Source organism: Ambystoma mexicanum (assembly GCF_040938575.1).
Source record: "Ambystoma mexicanum isolate Mex_15411 chromosome 12 unlocalized genomic scaffold, UKY_AmexF1_1 Mex_chr12_unloc.1, whole genome shotgun sequence".
Taxonomy (NCBI): Eukaryota; Metazoa; Chordata; class Amphibia; order Caudata; family Ambystomatidae; genus Ambystoma; species Ambystoma mexicanum.
Window position 1 is genome coordinate 2,525,776 of NW_027182322.1, and position 15,456 is coordinate 2,541,231.

The 15,456-nt window shown below is 46.6% G+C and overlaps 2 non-coding genes across 2 annotated transcripts; both read left to right on the top strand.

Moving 5' to 3' along the window:
- The first annotated feature begins 382 nt into the window (after positions 1–382).
- On the top strand, positions 383–454 carry TRNAH-GUG (transfer RNA histidin (anticodon GUG)). Its single transcript has one exon. It is a non-coding gene; the product is annotated as a tRNA-His (tRNA).
- A 7,320-nt stretch (positions 455–7,774) lies between these two features.
- On the top strand, positions 7,775–7,846 carry TRNAH-GUG (transfer RNA histidin (anticodon GUG)). The gene has a single exon. It is a non-coding gene; the product is annotated as a tRNA-His (tRNA).
- Positions 7,847–15,456: the final 7,610 nt, after the last annotated feature.

Below are 15,456 nucleotides of genomic sequence, written 5' to 3' on the forward strand. Positions count from 1 at the left end.
GGAGCCTCTGCACTTCTTATAGGGAGAAAACTCTGCAATGGAAGGGGACAGGGTCAATAACAGCTGTAAACTCTCACTAGACCATCACTGCTCTCACACTTTCCTGCTCTCAGGCTGGCGGGCCATTATCGGCCCTGGCTGCCGCACCATTGCCAGGTTTGTGTAACTATATTATTTCTAATTGGCTCCACTTTGATGACTTTCATTTGGATTCTGACTTGATTATTGAGATCTTAAATAAGTGACTGGGGATCAGGTGTCCACTTATTCTCATGGATAACATCACAACCAACCTTTAATTCAAACATGAGTCATGACATCACAGATGGATTACAGCTTATGATAGAGGTGGAACGTCACATTGTAGTAGCCCAAGTAGCTCGCCGTGATCGTATAGTGGTTAGTACTCTGCGTTGTGGCCGCAGCAACCTCGGTTCGAATCCGAGTCACGGCATTGCGGTGAGGCAATGTCACGGCAGTTGGGCAGATATTTTAGAATTTCCATTAATACATTGGCAATCTCTGTGGAGGACTGAAACAATTCGATATGTCCTGTTACTGTTATGAACCTTTTGTTTCTTTAATGCTCTTTGCACACTTTTTCATCGGGTGACTGTAATGTATTTCAACCAAATCTAATTAAGAGCGCATTATGTGGTGACATTTGCAGTACATGAAACATTATAACACTGCCATTTACGTCAATAACCACTAGCTTGATTAAGACATATGTATTGCAGCGACAGTATTTCCCAGTTACAAATGGGAATAAAAACAACATCCGCGAGGGATTGAACCAACGACATTTAACTGATGTTGCCAATGGAGCGCGTTACAGAGAGCGCGAGGTCCCGCCTTTACAGTCACACGCTGATGATAATACAGATGTTTAAATAAACAGGCATATCTGTGGACTTGTGGTCTTTCTACATTGGGACTCATAGTCTAGTCCTAGGCTATTGTAGGCACTGGAGTATCTTTTAGTGGAATGAGAGGCATTCTGTAGTCGCGTGAAAGGACCTTTCAAGTCAATCTGATCTGTATTGTCCTGTGAAAAAAAGCGTTCTTAGACACAGTGAGGAGTTTTTGGGGATAATGGGAAAATCATTTCCAACTAAATGACAGGAATTTCTTAGTCCAATCATGAGGTGTGCTAGGCTTTTTTATACTGTGGCGGAAAGAGAGAGAGTATAACAGTCATTATAAATAAAGGGCCAAGGAAGTTACAGTTTATGGAAGGAACAATTTGCACATAGTTTTAGAATGTGGTCAGGAGGAGGACAATGTGCTTACACATATGAAACATTAGAAGGTAGACATTATGGAAGCACATATATTTCTTTATTTTTATTGTATTTGGGGAGAGGGGGTTAATATAGCACGTCCAATGTGGAAAAGTGCTTTCAATAGCACCTTGCAGGTGGGCGACATCTAGAGCTGTGCAGTAGCCACCCATGCCCCAGACGTCAAAGAGAACAAGAAGTTACACATGTTGGAAGTGAGGGTGAGACATTGAGGAGATATGATCCCCGTATGAAGCCGAGAGAAGGAGGAGGCGTGAACGTGCATCCATGTATGCAGGCGAGAAGGGAAGGAGCATTGGTCATGCATCCCTGCATGAGGGTGAGACAGGGAGGAGATATGATCCCCGTATGAAGCCGAGAGAAGGAGGAGGCGTGAACGTGCATCCATGTATGCGGGCGGGACAGGAAGGAGCATTGGTCATGCATCCCTGCATGAGGGTGAGACAGGGAGGAGATATGATCCCCGTATGAAGCCGAGAGAAGGAGGAGGCGTGAACGTGCATCCATGTATGCAGGCAAGAAGGGAAGGAGCATTGGTCATGCATGCCTGCATGAGGGTGAGACAGGGAGGAGATATGATCCCTGTATGAAGCCGAGAGAAGGAGGAGGCGTGAACGTGCATCCATGTATGCGGGCGAGACAGGAAGGAGCATTGGTCATGCATCCCTGCATGAGGGTGAGACAGGGAGGAGATATGATCCCCGTATGAAGCCGAGAGAAGGAGGAGGCGTGAACGTGCATCCATGTATGCGGGCGAGACGGGAAGGAGCATTGGTCATGCATCCCTTCCTGAGGGTGAGACAGGGAGGAGATAAAATCCCTGTATGAAGCCGAGAGAACGAGGAGACATGAACGTGCATCCATGTATGCGGGCGAGAAGGGAAGGAGCATTGGTCATGCATCCCTGCATGAGGGTGAGACAGGGAGGAGATAAAATCCCTGTATGAAGCCAAGAGAACGAGGCGGCATGAACATACATCCTTGTATGCAGGTGTGACATGGAGTCATCATGAACATGCATCCCTTTATAAGGACATAACATGGAGGACGCATGAACATGAATGCCTGAATTTTATGGTGGTGGCCTTCGGGTGATTTGGCACGTGCAATTGGTGAAGAGCACTTCTCCTGCGCAAAAAAAGAAATGTACTATTAGCACCCCGGAGGGAGCCTCTGCACTTCTTATAGGGAGAAAACTCTGCAATGGAAGGGGACAGGGTCAATAACAGCTGTAAACTCTCACAAGACCATCACTGCTCTCACACTTTCCTGCTCTCAGGCTGGCGGGCCATTATCGGCCCTGGCTGCCGCACCATTGCCAGGTTTGTGTAACTATATTATTTCTAATTGGCTCCACTTTGATGACTTTCATTTGGATTCTGACTTGATTATTGAGATCTTAAATAAGTGACTGGGGATCAGGTGTCCACTTATTCTCATGGATAACATCACAACCAACCTTTAATTCAAACATGAGTCATGACATCACAGATGGATTACAGCTTATGATAGAGGTGGAACGTCACATTGTAGTAGCCCAAGTAGCTCGCTGTGATCGTATAGTGGTTAGTACTCTGCGTTGTGGCCGCAGCAACCTCGGTTCGACTCCGAGTCACGGCATTGCGGTGAGGCAATGTTACGGCAGTTGGGCAGATATTTTAGAATTTCCATTAATACATTGGCAATCTCTGTGGAGGACTGAAACAATTCGATATGTCCTGTTACTGTTATGAACCTTTTGTTTCTTTAATGCTCTTTGCACACTTTTTCATCGGGTGACTGTAATGTATTTCAACCAAATCTAATTAAGAGCGCATTATGTGGTGACATTTGCAGTACATGAAACATTATAACACTGCCATTTACGTCAATAACCACTAGCTTGATTAAGACATATGTATTGCAGCGACAGTATTTCCCAGTTACAAATGGGAATAAAAACAACATCCGCGAGGGATTGAACCAACGACATTTAACTGATGTTGCCAATGGAGCGCGTTACAGAGAGCGCGAGGTCCCGCCTTTACAGTCACACGCTGATGATAATACAGATGTTTAAATAAACAGGCATATCTGTGGACTTGTGGTCTTTCTACATTGGGACTCATAGTCTAGTCCTAGGCTATTGTAGGCACTGGAGTATCTTTTAGTGGAATGAGAGGCATTCTGTAGTCGCGTGAAAGGACCTTTCAAGTCAATCTGATCTGTATTGTCCTGTGAAAAAAAGCGTTCTTAGACACAGTGAGGAGTTTTTGGGGATAATGGGAAAATCATTTCCAACTAAATGACAGGAATTTCTTAGTCCAATCATGAGGTGTGCTAGGCTTTTTTATACTGTGGCGGAAAGAGAGAGAGTATAACAGTCATTATAAATAAAGGGCCAAGGAAGTGACAGTTTATGGAAGGAACAATTTGCACATAGTTTTAGAATGTGGTCAGGAGGAGGACAATGTGCTTACACATATGAAACATTAGAAGGTAGACATTATGGAAGCACATATATTTCTTTATTTTTATTGTATTTGGGGAGAGGGGGTTAATATAGCACGTCCAATGTGGAAAAGTGCTTTCAATAGCACCTTGCAGGTGGGCGACATCTAGAGCTGTGCAGTAGCCACCCATGCCCCAGACGTCAAAGAGAACAAGAAGTTACACATGTTGGAAGTGAGGGTGAGACATTGAGGAGATATGATCCCCGTATGAAGCCGAGAGAAGGAGGAGGCGTGAACGTGCATCCATGTATGCAGGCGAGAAGGGAAGGAGCATTGGTCATGCATCCCTGCATGAGGGTGAGACAGGGAGGAGATATGATCCCCGTATGAAGCCGAGAGAAGGAGGAGGCGTGAACGTGCATCCATGTATGCGGGCGAGACAGGAAGGAGCATTGGTCATGCATCCCTGCATGAGGGTGAGACAGGGAGGAGATATGATCCCCGTATGAAGCCGAGAGAAGGAGGAGGCGTGAACGTGCATCCATGTATGCAGGCGAGAAGGGAAGGAGCATTGGTCATGCATCCCTGCATGAGGGTGAGACAGGGAGGAGATATGATCCCCGTATGAAGCCGAGAGAAGGAGGAGGCGTGAACGTGCATCCATGTATGCGGGCGAGACAGGAAGGAGCATTGGTCATGCATCCCTGCATGAGGGTGAGACAGGGAGGAGATATGATCCCCGTATGAAGCCGAGAGAAGGAGGAGGCGTGAACGTGCATCCATGTATGCGGGCGAGACGGGAAGGAGCATTGGTCATGCATCCCTTCCTGAGGGTGAGACAGGGAGGAGATAAAATCCCTGTATGAAGCCGAGAGAACGAGGAGACATGAACGTGCATCCATGTATGCGGGCGAGAAGGGAAGGAGCATTGGTCATGCATCCCTGCATGAGGGTGAGACAGGGAGGAGATAAAATCCCTGTATGAAGCCAAGAGAACGAGGCGGCATGAACATGCATCCTTGTATGCAGGTGTGACATGGAGTCATCATGAACATGCATCCCTTTATAAGGACATAACATGGAGGACGCATGAACATGAATGCCTGAATTTTATGGTGGTGGCCTTCGGGTGATTTGGCACGTGCAATTGGTGAAGAGCACTTCTCCTGCGCAAAAAAATAAATGTACTATTAGCACCCCGGAGGGAGCCTCTGCACTTCTTATAGGGAGAAAACTCTGCAATGGAAGGGGACAGGGTCAATAACAGCTGTAAACTCTCACAAGACCATCACTGCTCTCACACTTTCCTGCTCTCAGGCTGGCGGGCCATTATCGGCCCTGGCTGCCGCACCATTGCCAGGTTTGTGTAACTATATTATTTCTAATTGGCTCCACTTTGATGACTTTCATTTGGATTCTGACTTGATTATTGAGATCTTAAATAAGTGACTGGGGATCAGGTGTCCACTTATTCTCATGGATAACATCACAACCAACCTTTAATTCAAACATGAGTCATGACATCACAGATGGAGTACAGCTTATGATAGAGGTGGAACGTCACATTGTAGCAGCCCAAGTAGCTCGCCGTGATCGTATAGTGGTTAGTACTCTGCGTTGTGGCCGCAGCAACCTCGGTTTGAATCCGAGTCACGGCATTGCGGTGAGGCAATATCACGGCATTTGGGCAGATATTTTAGAATTTCCATTAATACATTGGCAATCTCTGTGGAGGACTGAAACAATTCGATATGTCCTGTTACTGTTATGAACCTTTTGTTTCTTTAATGCTCTTTGCACACTTTTTCATCGGGTGCAAATCTAATTAAGAGCGCATTATGTGGTGACATTTGCAGTACATGAAACATTATAACACTGCCATTTACGTCAATAACCACTAGCTTGATTAAGACATATGTATTGCAGCGACAGTATTTCCCAGTTACAAATGGGAATAAAAACAACATCCGCGAGGGATTGAACCAACGACATTTAACTGATGTTGCCAATGGAGCGCGTTACAGAGAGCGCAAGGTCCCGCCTTTACAGTCACACGCTGATGATAATACAGATGTTTAAATAAACAGGCATATCTGTGGACTTGTGGTCTTTCTACATTGGGACTCATAGTCTAGTCCTAGGCTATTGTAGGCACTGGCGTATCTTTGAGTGGAATGAGAGGCGTTCTGTAGTCGCGTGAAAGGACCTTTCAAGTCAATCTGATCTGTATTGTCCTGTGAAAAAAAGCGTTCTTAGACACAGTGAGGAGTTTTTGTGGATAATGGGAAAATAATTTCCAACTAAATGACAGGAATTTCTTAGTCCAATCATGAAGTGTGCTAGGCTTTTTTATACTGTGGCGGAAAGAGAGAGAGTATAACAGTCATTATAAATAAAGGGCCAAGGAAGTGACAGTTTATGGAAGGAACAATTTGCACATAGTTTTAGAATGTGGTCAGGAGGAGGACAATGTGCTTACACATATGAAACATTAGAAGGTAGACATTATGGAAGCACATATATTTCTTTATTTTTATTGTATTTGGGGAGAGGGGGTTAATATAGCACGTCCAATGTGGAAAAGTGCTTTCCATAGCACCTTGCAGGTGGGCGACATCTAGAGCTGTGCAGTAGCCACCCATGCCCCAGACGTCAAAGAGAACAAGAAGTTACACATGTTGGAAGTGAGGGTGAGACATTGAGGAGATATGATCCCCGTATGAAGCCGAGAGAAGGAGGAGGCGTGAACGTGCATCCATGTATGCGGGCGAGACAGGAAGGAGCATTGGTCATGCATCCCTGCATGAGGGTGAGACAGGGAGGAGATATGATCCCCGTATGAAGCCGAGAGAAGGAGGAGGCGTGAACGTGCAGCCATGTATGCGGGCGAGACAGGAAGGAGCATTGGTCATGCATCCCTGCATGAGGGTGAGACAGGGAGGAGATATGATCCCCGTATGAAGCCGAGAGAAGGAGGAGGCGTGAACGTGCATCCATGTATGCAGGCGAGAAGGGAAGGAGCATTGGTCATGCATGCCTGCATGAGGGTGAGACAGGGAGGAGATATGATCCCTGTATGAAGCCGAGAGAAGGAGGAGGCGTGAACGTGCATCCATGTATGCGGGCGAGACAGGAAGGAGCATTGGTCATGCATCCCTGCATGAGGGTGAGACAGGGAGGAGATATGATCCCCGTATGAAGCCGAGAGAAGGAGGAGGCGTGAACGTGCATCCATGTATGCGGGCGAGACGGGAAGGAGCATTGGTCATGCATCCCTTCCTGAGGGTGAGACAGGGAGGAGATAAAATCCCTGTATGAAGCCGAGAGAAAGAGGAGACATGAACGTGCATCCATGTATGCGGGCGAGAAGGGAAGGAGCATTGGTCATGCATCCCTGCATGAGGGTGAGACAGGGAGGAGATAAAATCCCTGTATGAAGCCAAGAGAACGAGGCGGCATGAACATGCATCCTTGTATGCAGGTGTGACATGGAGTCATCATGAACATGCATCCCTTTATAAGGACATAACATGGAGGACGCATGAACATGAATGCCTGAATTTTATGGTGGTGGCCTTCGGGTGATTTGGCACGTGCAATTGGTGAAGAGCACTTCTCCTGCGCAAAAAAAGAAATGTACTATTAGCACCCCGGAGGGAGCCTCTGCACTTCTTATAGGGAGAAAACTCTGCAATGGAAGGGGACAGGGTCAATAACAGCTGTAAACTCTCACAAGACCATCACTGCTCTCACACTTTCCTGCTCTCAGGCTGGCGGGCCATTATCGGCCCTGGCTGCTGCACCATTGCCAGGTTTGTGTAACTATATTATTTCTAATTGGCTCCACTTTGATAACTTTCATTTGGATTCTGACTTGATTATTGAGATCTTAAATAAGTGACTGGGGATCAGGTGTCCACTTATTCTCATGGATAACATCACAACCAACCTTTAATTCAAACATGAGTCATGACATCACAGATGGGTTACAGCTTATGATAGAGGTGGAACGTCACATTGTAGTAGCCCAAGTAGCTTGCCGTGATCGTATAGTGGTTAGTACTCTGCGTTGTGGCCGCAGCAACCTCGGTTCGAATCCGAGTCACGGCATTGCGGTGAGGCAATGTCACGGCAGTTGGGCAGATATTTTAGAATTTCCATTAATACATTGGCAATCTCTGTGGAGGACTGAAACAATTCGATATGTCCTGTTACTGTTATGAACCTTTTGTTTCTTTAATGCTCTTTGCACACTTTTTCATCGGGTGACTGTAATGTATTTCAACCAAATCTAATTAAGAGCGCATTATGTGGTGACATTTGCAGTACATGAAACATTATAACACTGCCATTTACGTCAATAACCACTAGCTTGATTAAGACATATGTATTGCAGCGACAGTATTTCGCAGTTACAAATGGGAATAAAAACAACATCCGCGAGGGATTGAACCAACGACATTTAACTGATGTTGCCAATGGAGCGCGTTACAGAGAGCGCGAGGTCCCGCCTTTACAGTCACACGATGATGATAATACAGATGTTTAAATAAACAGGCATATCTGTGGACTTGTGGTCTTTCTACATTGGGACTCATAGTCTAGTCCTAGGCTATTGTAGGCACTGGCGTATCTTTTAGTGGAATGAGAGACATTCTGTAGTCGCGTGAAAGGACCTTTCAAGTCAATCTGATCTGTATTGTCCTGTGAAAAAAAGCGTTCTTAGACACAGTGAGGAGTTTTTGGGGATAATGGGAAAATCATTTCCAACTAAATGACAGGAATTTCTTAGTCCAATCATGAGGTGTGCTAGGCTTTTTTATACTGTGGCGGAAAGAGAGAGAGTATAACAGTCATTATAAATAAAGGGCCAAGGAAGTTACAGTTTATGGAAGGAACAATTTGCACATAGTTTTAGAATGTGGTCAGGAGGAGGACAATGTGCTTACACATATGAAACATTAGAAGGTAGACATTATGGAAGCACATATATTTCTTTATTTTTATTGTATTTGGGGAGAGGGGGTTAATATAGCTCGTCCAATGTGGAAAAGTGCTTTCAATAGCACCTTGCAGGTGGGCGACATCTAGAGCTGTGCAGTAGCCACCCATGCCCCAGACGTCAAAGAGAACAAGAAGTTACACATGTTGGAAGTGAGGGTGAGACATTGAGGAGATATGATCCCCGTATGAAGCCGAGAGAAGGAGGAGGCGTGAACGTGCATCCATGTATGCAGGCGAGAAGGGAAGGAGCATTGGTCATGCATCCCTGCATGAGGGTGAGACAGGGAGGACATATGATCCCCGTATGAAGCCGAGAGAAGGAGGAGGCGTGAACGTGCATCCATGTATGCAGGCGAGAAGGGAAGGAGCATTGGTCATGCATCCCTGCATGAGGGTGAGACAGGGAGGACATATGATCCCCGTATGAAGCCGAGAGAAGGAGGAGGCGTGAACGTGCATCCATGTATGCAGGCGAGAAGGGAAGGAGCATTGGTCATGCATCCCTGCATGAGGGTGAGACAGGGAGGAGATATGATCCCCGTATGAAGCCGAGAGAAGGAGGAGGCGTGAACGTGCATCCATGTATGCGGGCGAGACAGGAAGGAGCATTGATCATGCATCCCTGCATGAGGGTGAGACAGGGAGGAGATATGATCCCCGTATGAAGCCGAGAGAAGGAGGAGGCGTGAACGTGCATCCATGTATGCGGGCGAGACGGGAAGGAGCATTGGTCATGCATCCCTTCCTGAGGGTGAGACAGGGAGGAGATAAAATCCCTGTATGAAGCCGAGAGAACGAGGAGACATGAACGTGCATCCATGTATGCGGGCGAGAAGGGAAGGAGCATTGGTCATGCATCCCTGCATGAGGGTGAGACAGGGAGGAGATAAAATCCCTGTATGAAGCCAAGAGAACGAGGCGGCATGAACATGCATCCTTGTATGCAGGTGTGACATGGAGTCATCATGAACACGCATCCCTTTATAAGGACATAACATGGAGGACGCATGAACATGAATGCCTGAATTTTATGGTGGTGGCCTTCGGGTGATTTGGCACGTGCAATTGGTGAAGAGCATTTCTCCTGCGCAAAAAAATAAATGTACTATTAGCACCCCGGAGGGAGCCTCTGCACTTCTTATAGGGAGAAAACTCTGCAATGGAAGGGGACAGGGTCAATAACAGCTGTAAACTCTCACAAGACCATCACTGCTCTCACACTTTCCTGCTCTCAGGCTGGCGGGCCATTATCGGCCCTGGCTGCCGCACCATTGCCAGGTTTGTGTAACTATATTATTTCTAATTGGCTCCACTTTGATGACTTTCATTTGGATTCTGACTTGATTATTGAGATCTTAAATAAGTGACTGGGGATCAGTTGTCCACTTATTCTCATGGATAACATCACAACCAACCTTTAATTCAAACATGAGTCATGACATCACAGATGGAGTACAGCTTATGATAGAGGTGGAACGTCACATTGTAGCAGCCCAAGTAGCTCCCCGTGATCGTATAGTGGTTAGTACTCTGCATTGTGGCCTCAGCAACCTCGGTTCGAATCCGAGTCACGGCATTGCGGTGAGGCAATGTCACGGCAGTTGGGCAGATATTTTAGAATTTCCATTAATACATTGGCAATCTCTGTGGAGGACTGAAACAATTCGATATGTCCTGTTACTGTTATGAACCTTTTGTTTCTTTAATGCTCTTTGCACACTTTTTCATCGGGTGACTGTAATGTATTTCAACCAAATCTAATTAAGAGCGCATTATGTGGTGACATTTGCAGTACATGAAACATTATAACACTGCCATTTACGTCAATAACCACTAGCTTGATTAAGACATATGTATTGCAGCGACAGTATTTCCCAGTTACAAATGGGAATAAAAACAACATCCGCGAGGGATTGAACCAACGACATTTAACTGATGTTGCCAATGGAGCGCGTTACAGAGAGCGCGAGGTCCCGCATTTACAGTCACACGCTGATGATAATACAGATGTTTAAATAAACAGGCATATCTGTGGACTTGTGGTCTTTCTACATTGGGACTCATAGTCTAGTCCTAGGCTATTGTAGGCACTGGCGTATCTTTTAGTGGAATGAGAGGCATTCTGTAGTCGCGTGAAAGGACCTTTCAAGTCAATCTGATCTGTATTGTCCTGTGAAAAAAAGCGTTCTTAGACACAGTGAGGAGTTTTTGGGGATAATGGGAAAATCATTTCCAACTAAATGACAGGAATTTCTTAGTCCAATCATGAAGTGTGCTAGGCTTTTTTATACTGTGGCGGAAAGAGAGAGAGTATAACAGTCATTATAAATAAAGGGCCAAGGAAGTGACAGTTTATGGAAGGAACAATTTGCACATAGTTTTAGAATGTGGTCAGGAGGAGGACAATGTGCTTACACATATGAAACATTAGAAGGTAGACATTATGGAAGCACATATATTTCTTTATTTTTATTGTATTTGGGGAGAGGGGGTTAATATAGCACGTCCAATGTGGAAAAGTGCTTTCCATAGCACCTTGCAGGTGGGCGACATCTAGAGCTGTGCAGTAGCCACCCATGCCCCAGACGTCAAAGAGAACAAGAAGTTACACATGTTGGAAGCGAGGGTGAGACATTGAGGAGATATGATCCCCGTATGAAGCCAAGAGAAGGAGGAGGCGTGAACGTGCATCCATGTATGCAGGCGAGAAGGGAAGGAGCATTGGTCATGCATCCCTGCATGAGGGTGAGACAGGGAGGAGATATGATCCCCGTATGAAGCCGAGAGAAGGAGGAGGCGTGAACGTGCATCCATGTATGCGGGCGAGACAGGAAGGAGCATTGGTCATGCATCCCTGCATGAGGGTGAGACAGGGAGGAGATATGATCCCCGTATGAAGCCGAGAGAAGGAGGAGGCGTGAACGTGCATCCATGTATGCAGGCGAGAAGGGAAGGAGCATTGGTCATGCATCCCTGCATGAGGGTGAGACAGGGAGGAGATATGATCCCCGTATGAAGCCGAGAGAAGGAGGAGGCGTGAACGTGCATCCATGTATGCGGGCGAGACAGGAAGGAGCATTGGTCATGCATCCCTGCATGAGGGTGAGACAGGGAGGAGATATGATCCCCGTATGAAGCCGAGAGAAGGAGGAGGCGTGAACGTGCATCCATGTATGCGGGCGAGACGGGAAGGAGCATTGGTCATGCATCCCTTCCTGAGGGTGAGACAGGGAGGAGATAAAATCCCCGTATGAAGCCGAGAAAACGAGGAGACATGAACGTGCATCCATGTATGCGGGCGAGAAGGGAAGGAGCATTGGTCATGCATCCCTGCATGAGGGTGAGACAGGGAGGAGATATGATCCCCGTATGAAGCCGAGAGAAGGAGGAGGCGTGAACGTGCATCCATGTATGCGGGCGAGACGGGAAGGAGCATTGGTCATGCATCCCTTCCTGAGGGTGAGACAGGGAGGAGATAAAATCCCCGTATGAAGCCGAGAGAACGAGAAGACATGAACGTGCATCCATGTATGCGGTCGAGAAGGGAAGGAGCATTGGTCATGCATCCCTGCATGAGGGTGAAACAGGGAGGAGATAAAATCCCTGTATGAAGCCAAGAGAACGAGGCGGCATGAACATGCATCCTTGTATGCAGGTATGACATGGAGTCATCATGAACATGCATCCCTTTATAAGGACATAACATGGAGGACGCATGAACATGAATGCCTGAATTATATGGTGGTGGCCTTCGGGTGATTTGGCACGTGCAATTGGCGAAGAGCACTTCTCCTGTGCAAAAAAATAAATGTACTATTAGCACCCCGGAGGGAGCCTCTGCACTTCTTATAGGGAGAAAACTCTGCAATGGAAGGGGACAGGGTCAATAACAGCTGTAAACTCTCACAAGACCATCACTGCTCTCACACTTTCCTGCTCTCAGGCTGGCGGGCCATTATCGGCCCAGGCTGCCGCACCATTGCCAGGTTTGTGTAACTATATTATTTCTAATTGGCTCCACTTTGATGACTTTCATTTGGATTCTGACTTGATTATTGAGATCTTAAATAAGTGACTGGGGATCAGGTGTCCACTTATTCTCATGGATAACATCACAACCAACCTTTAATTCAAACATGAGTCATGACATCACAGATGGAGTACAGCTTATGATAGAGGTGGAACATCACATTGTAGCAGCCCAAGTAGCTCGCCGTGATCGTATAGTGGTTAGTACTTTGCATTGTGGCAGCAGCAACCTCGGTTCGAATCTGAGTCACGGCATTGCGGTGAGGCAATGTCACGGCAGTTGGGCAGATATTTTAGAATTTCCATTAATACATTGGCAATCTCTGTGGAGGACTGAAACAATTCGATATGTCCTGTTACTGTTATGAACCTTTTGTTTCTTTAATGCTCTTTGCACACTTTTTCATCGGGTGACTGTAATGTATTTCAACCAAATCTAATTAAGAGCGCATTATGTGGTGACATTTGCAGTACATGAAACATTATAACACTGCCATTTACGTCAATAACCACTAGCTTGATTAAGACATATGTATTGCAGCGACAGTATTTCCCAGTTACAAATGGGAATAAAAACAACATCCGCGAGGGATTGAACCAACGACATTTAACTGATGTTGCCAATGGAGCGCGTTACAGAGAGCGCGAGGTCCCGCATTTACAGTCACACGCTGATGATAATACAGATGTTTAAATAAACAGGCATATCTGTGGACTTGTGGTCTTTCTACATTGGGACTCATAGTCTAGTCCTAGGCTATTGTAGGCACTGGCGTATCTTTTAGTGGAATGAGAGGCATTCTGTAGTCGCGTGAAAGGACCTTTCAAGTCAATCTGATCTGTATTGTCCTGTGAAAAAAAGCGTTCTTAGACACAGTGAGGAGTTTTTGGGGATAATGGGAAAATCATTTCCAACTAAATGACAGGAATTTCTTAGTCCAATCATGAGGTGTGCTAGGCTTTTTTATACTGTGGCGGAAAGAGAGAGAGTATAACAGTCATTATAAATAAAGGGCCAAGGAAGTGACAGTTTATGGAAGGAACAATTTTCACATAGTTTTAGAGTGTGGTCAGGAGGAGGACAATGTGCTTACACATATGAAACATTAGAAGGTAGACATTATGGAAGCACATATATTTCTTTATTTTTATTGTATTTGGGGAGAGGGGGTTAATATAGCACGTCCAATGTGGAAAAGTGCTTTCCATAGCACCTTGCAGGTGGGCGACATCTAGAGCTGTGCAGTAGCCACCCATGCCCCAGACGTCAAAGAGAACAAGAAGTTACACATGTTGGAAGCGAGGGTGAGACATTGAGGAGATATGATCCCCGTATGAAGCCAAGAGAAGGAGGAGGCGTGAACGTGCATCCATGTATGCAGGCGAGAAGGGAAGGAGCATTGGTCATGCATCCCTGCATGAGGGTGAGACAGGGAGGAGATATGATCCCCGTATGAAGCCGAGAGAAGGAGGAGGCGTGAACGTGCATCCATGTATGCGGGCGAGACAGGAAGGAGCATTGGTCATGCATCCCTGCATGAGGGTGAGACAGGGAGGAGATATGATCCCCGTATGAAGCCGAGAGAAGGAGGAGGCGTGAACGTGCATCCATGTATGCAGGCGAGAAGGGAAGGAGCATTGGTCATGCATCCCTGCATGAGGGTGAGACAGGGAGGAGATATGATCCCCGTATGAAGCCGAGAGAAGGAGGAGGCGTGAACGTGCATCCATGTATGCGGGCGAGACAGGAAGGAGCATTGGTCATGCATCCCTGCATGAGGGTGAGACAGGGAGGAGATATGATCCCCGTATGAAGCCGAGAGAAGGAGGAGGCGTGAACGTGCATCCATGTATGCGGGCGAGACGGGAAGGAGCATTGGTCATGCATCCCTTCCTGAGGGTGAGACAGGGAGGAGATAAAATCCCCGTATGAAGCCGAGAAAACGAGGAGACATGAACGTGCATCCATGTATGCGGGCGAGAAGGGAAGGAGCATTGGTCATGCATCCCTGCATGAGGGTGAGACAGGGAGGAGATATGATCCCCGTATGAAGCCGAGAGAAGGAGGAGGCGTGAACGTGCATCCATGTATGCGGGCGAGACGGGAAGGAGCATTGGTCATGCATCCCTTCCTGAGGGTGAGACAGGGAGGAGATAAAATCCCCGTATGAAGCCGAGAGAACGAGAAGACATGAACGTGCATCCATGTATGCGGTCGAGAAGGGAAGGAGCATTGGTCATGCATCCCTGCATGAGGGTGAAACAGGGAGGAGATAAAATCCCTGTATGAAGCCAAGAGAATGAGGCGGCATGAACATGCATCCTTGTATGCAGGTATGACATGGAGTCATCATGAACATGCATCCCTTTATAAGGACATAACATGGAGGACGCATGAACATGAATGCCTGAATTATATGGTGGTGGCCTTCGGGTGATTTGGCACGTGCAATTGGCGAAGAGCACTTCTCCTGTGCAAAAAAATAAATGTACTATTAGCACCCCGGAGGGAGCCTCTGCACTTCTTATAGGGAGAAAACTCTGCAATGGAAGGGGACAGGGTCAATAACAGCTGTAAACTCTCACAAGACCATCACTGCTCTCACACTTTCCTGCTCTCAGGCTGGCGGGCCATTATCGGCCCAGGCTGCCGCACCATTGCCAGGTTTGTGTAACTATATTATTTC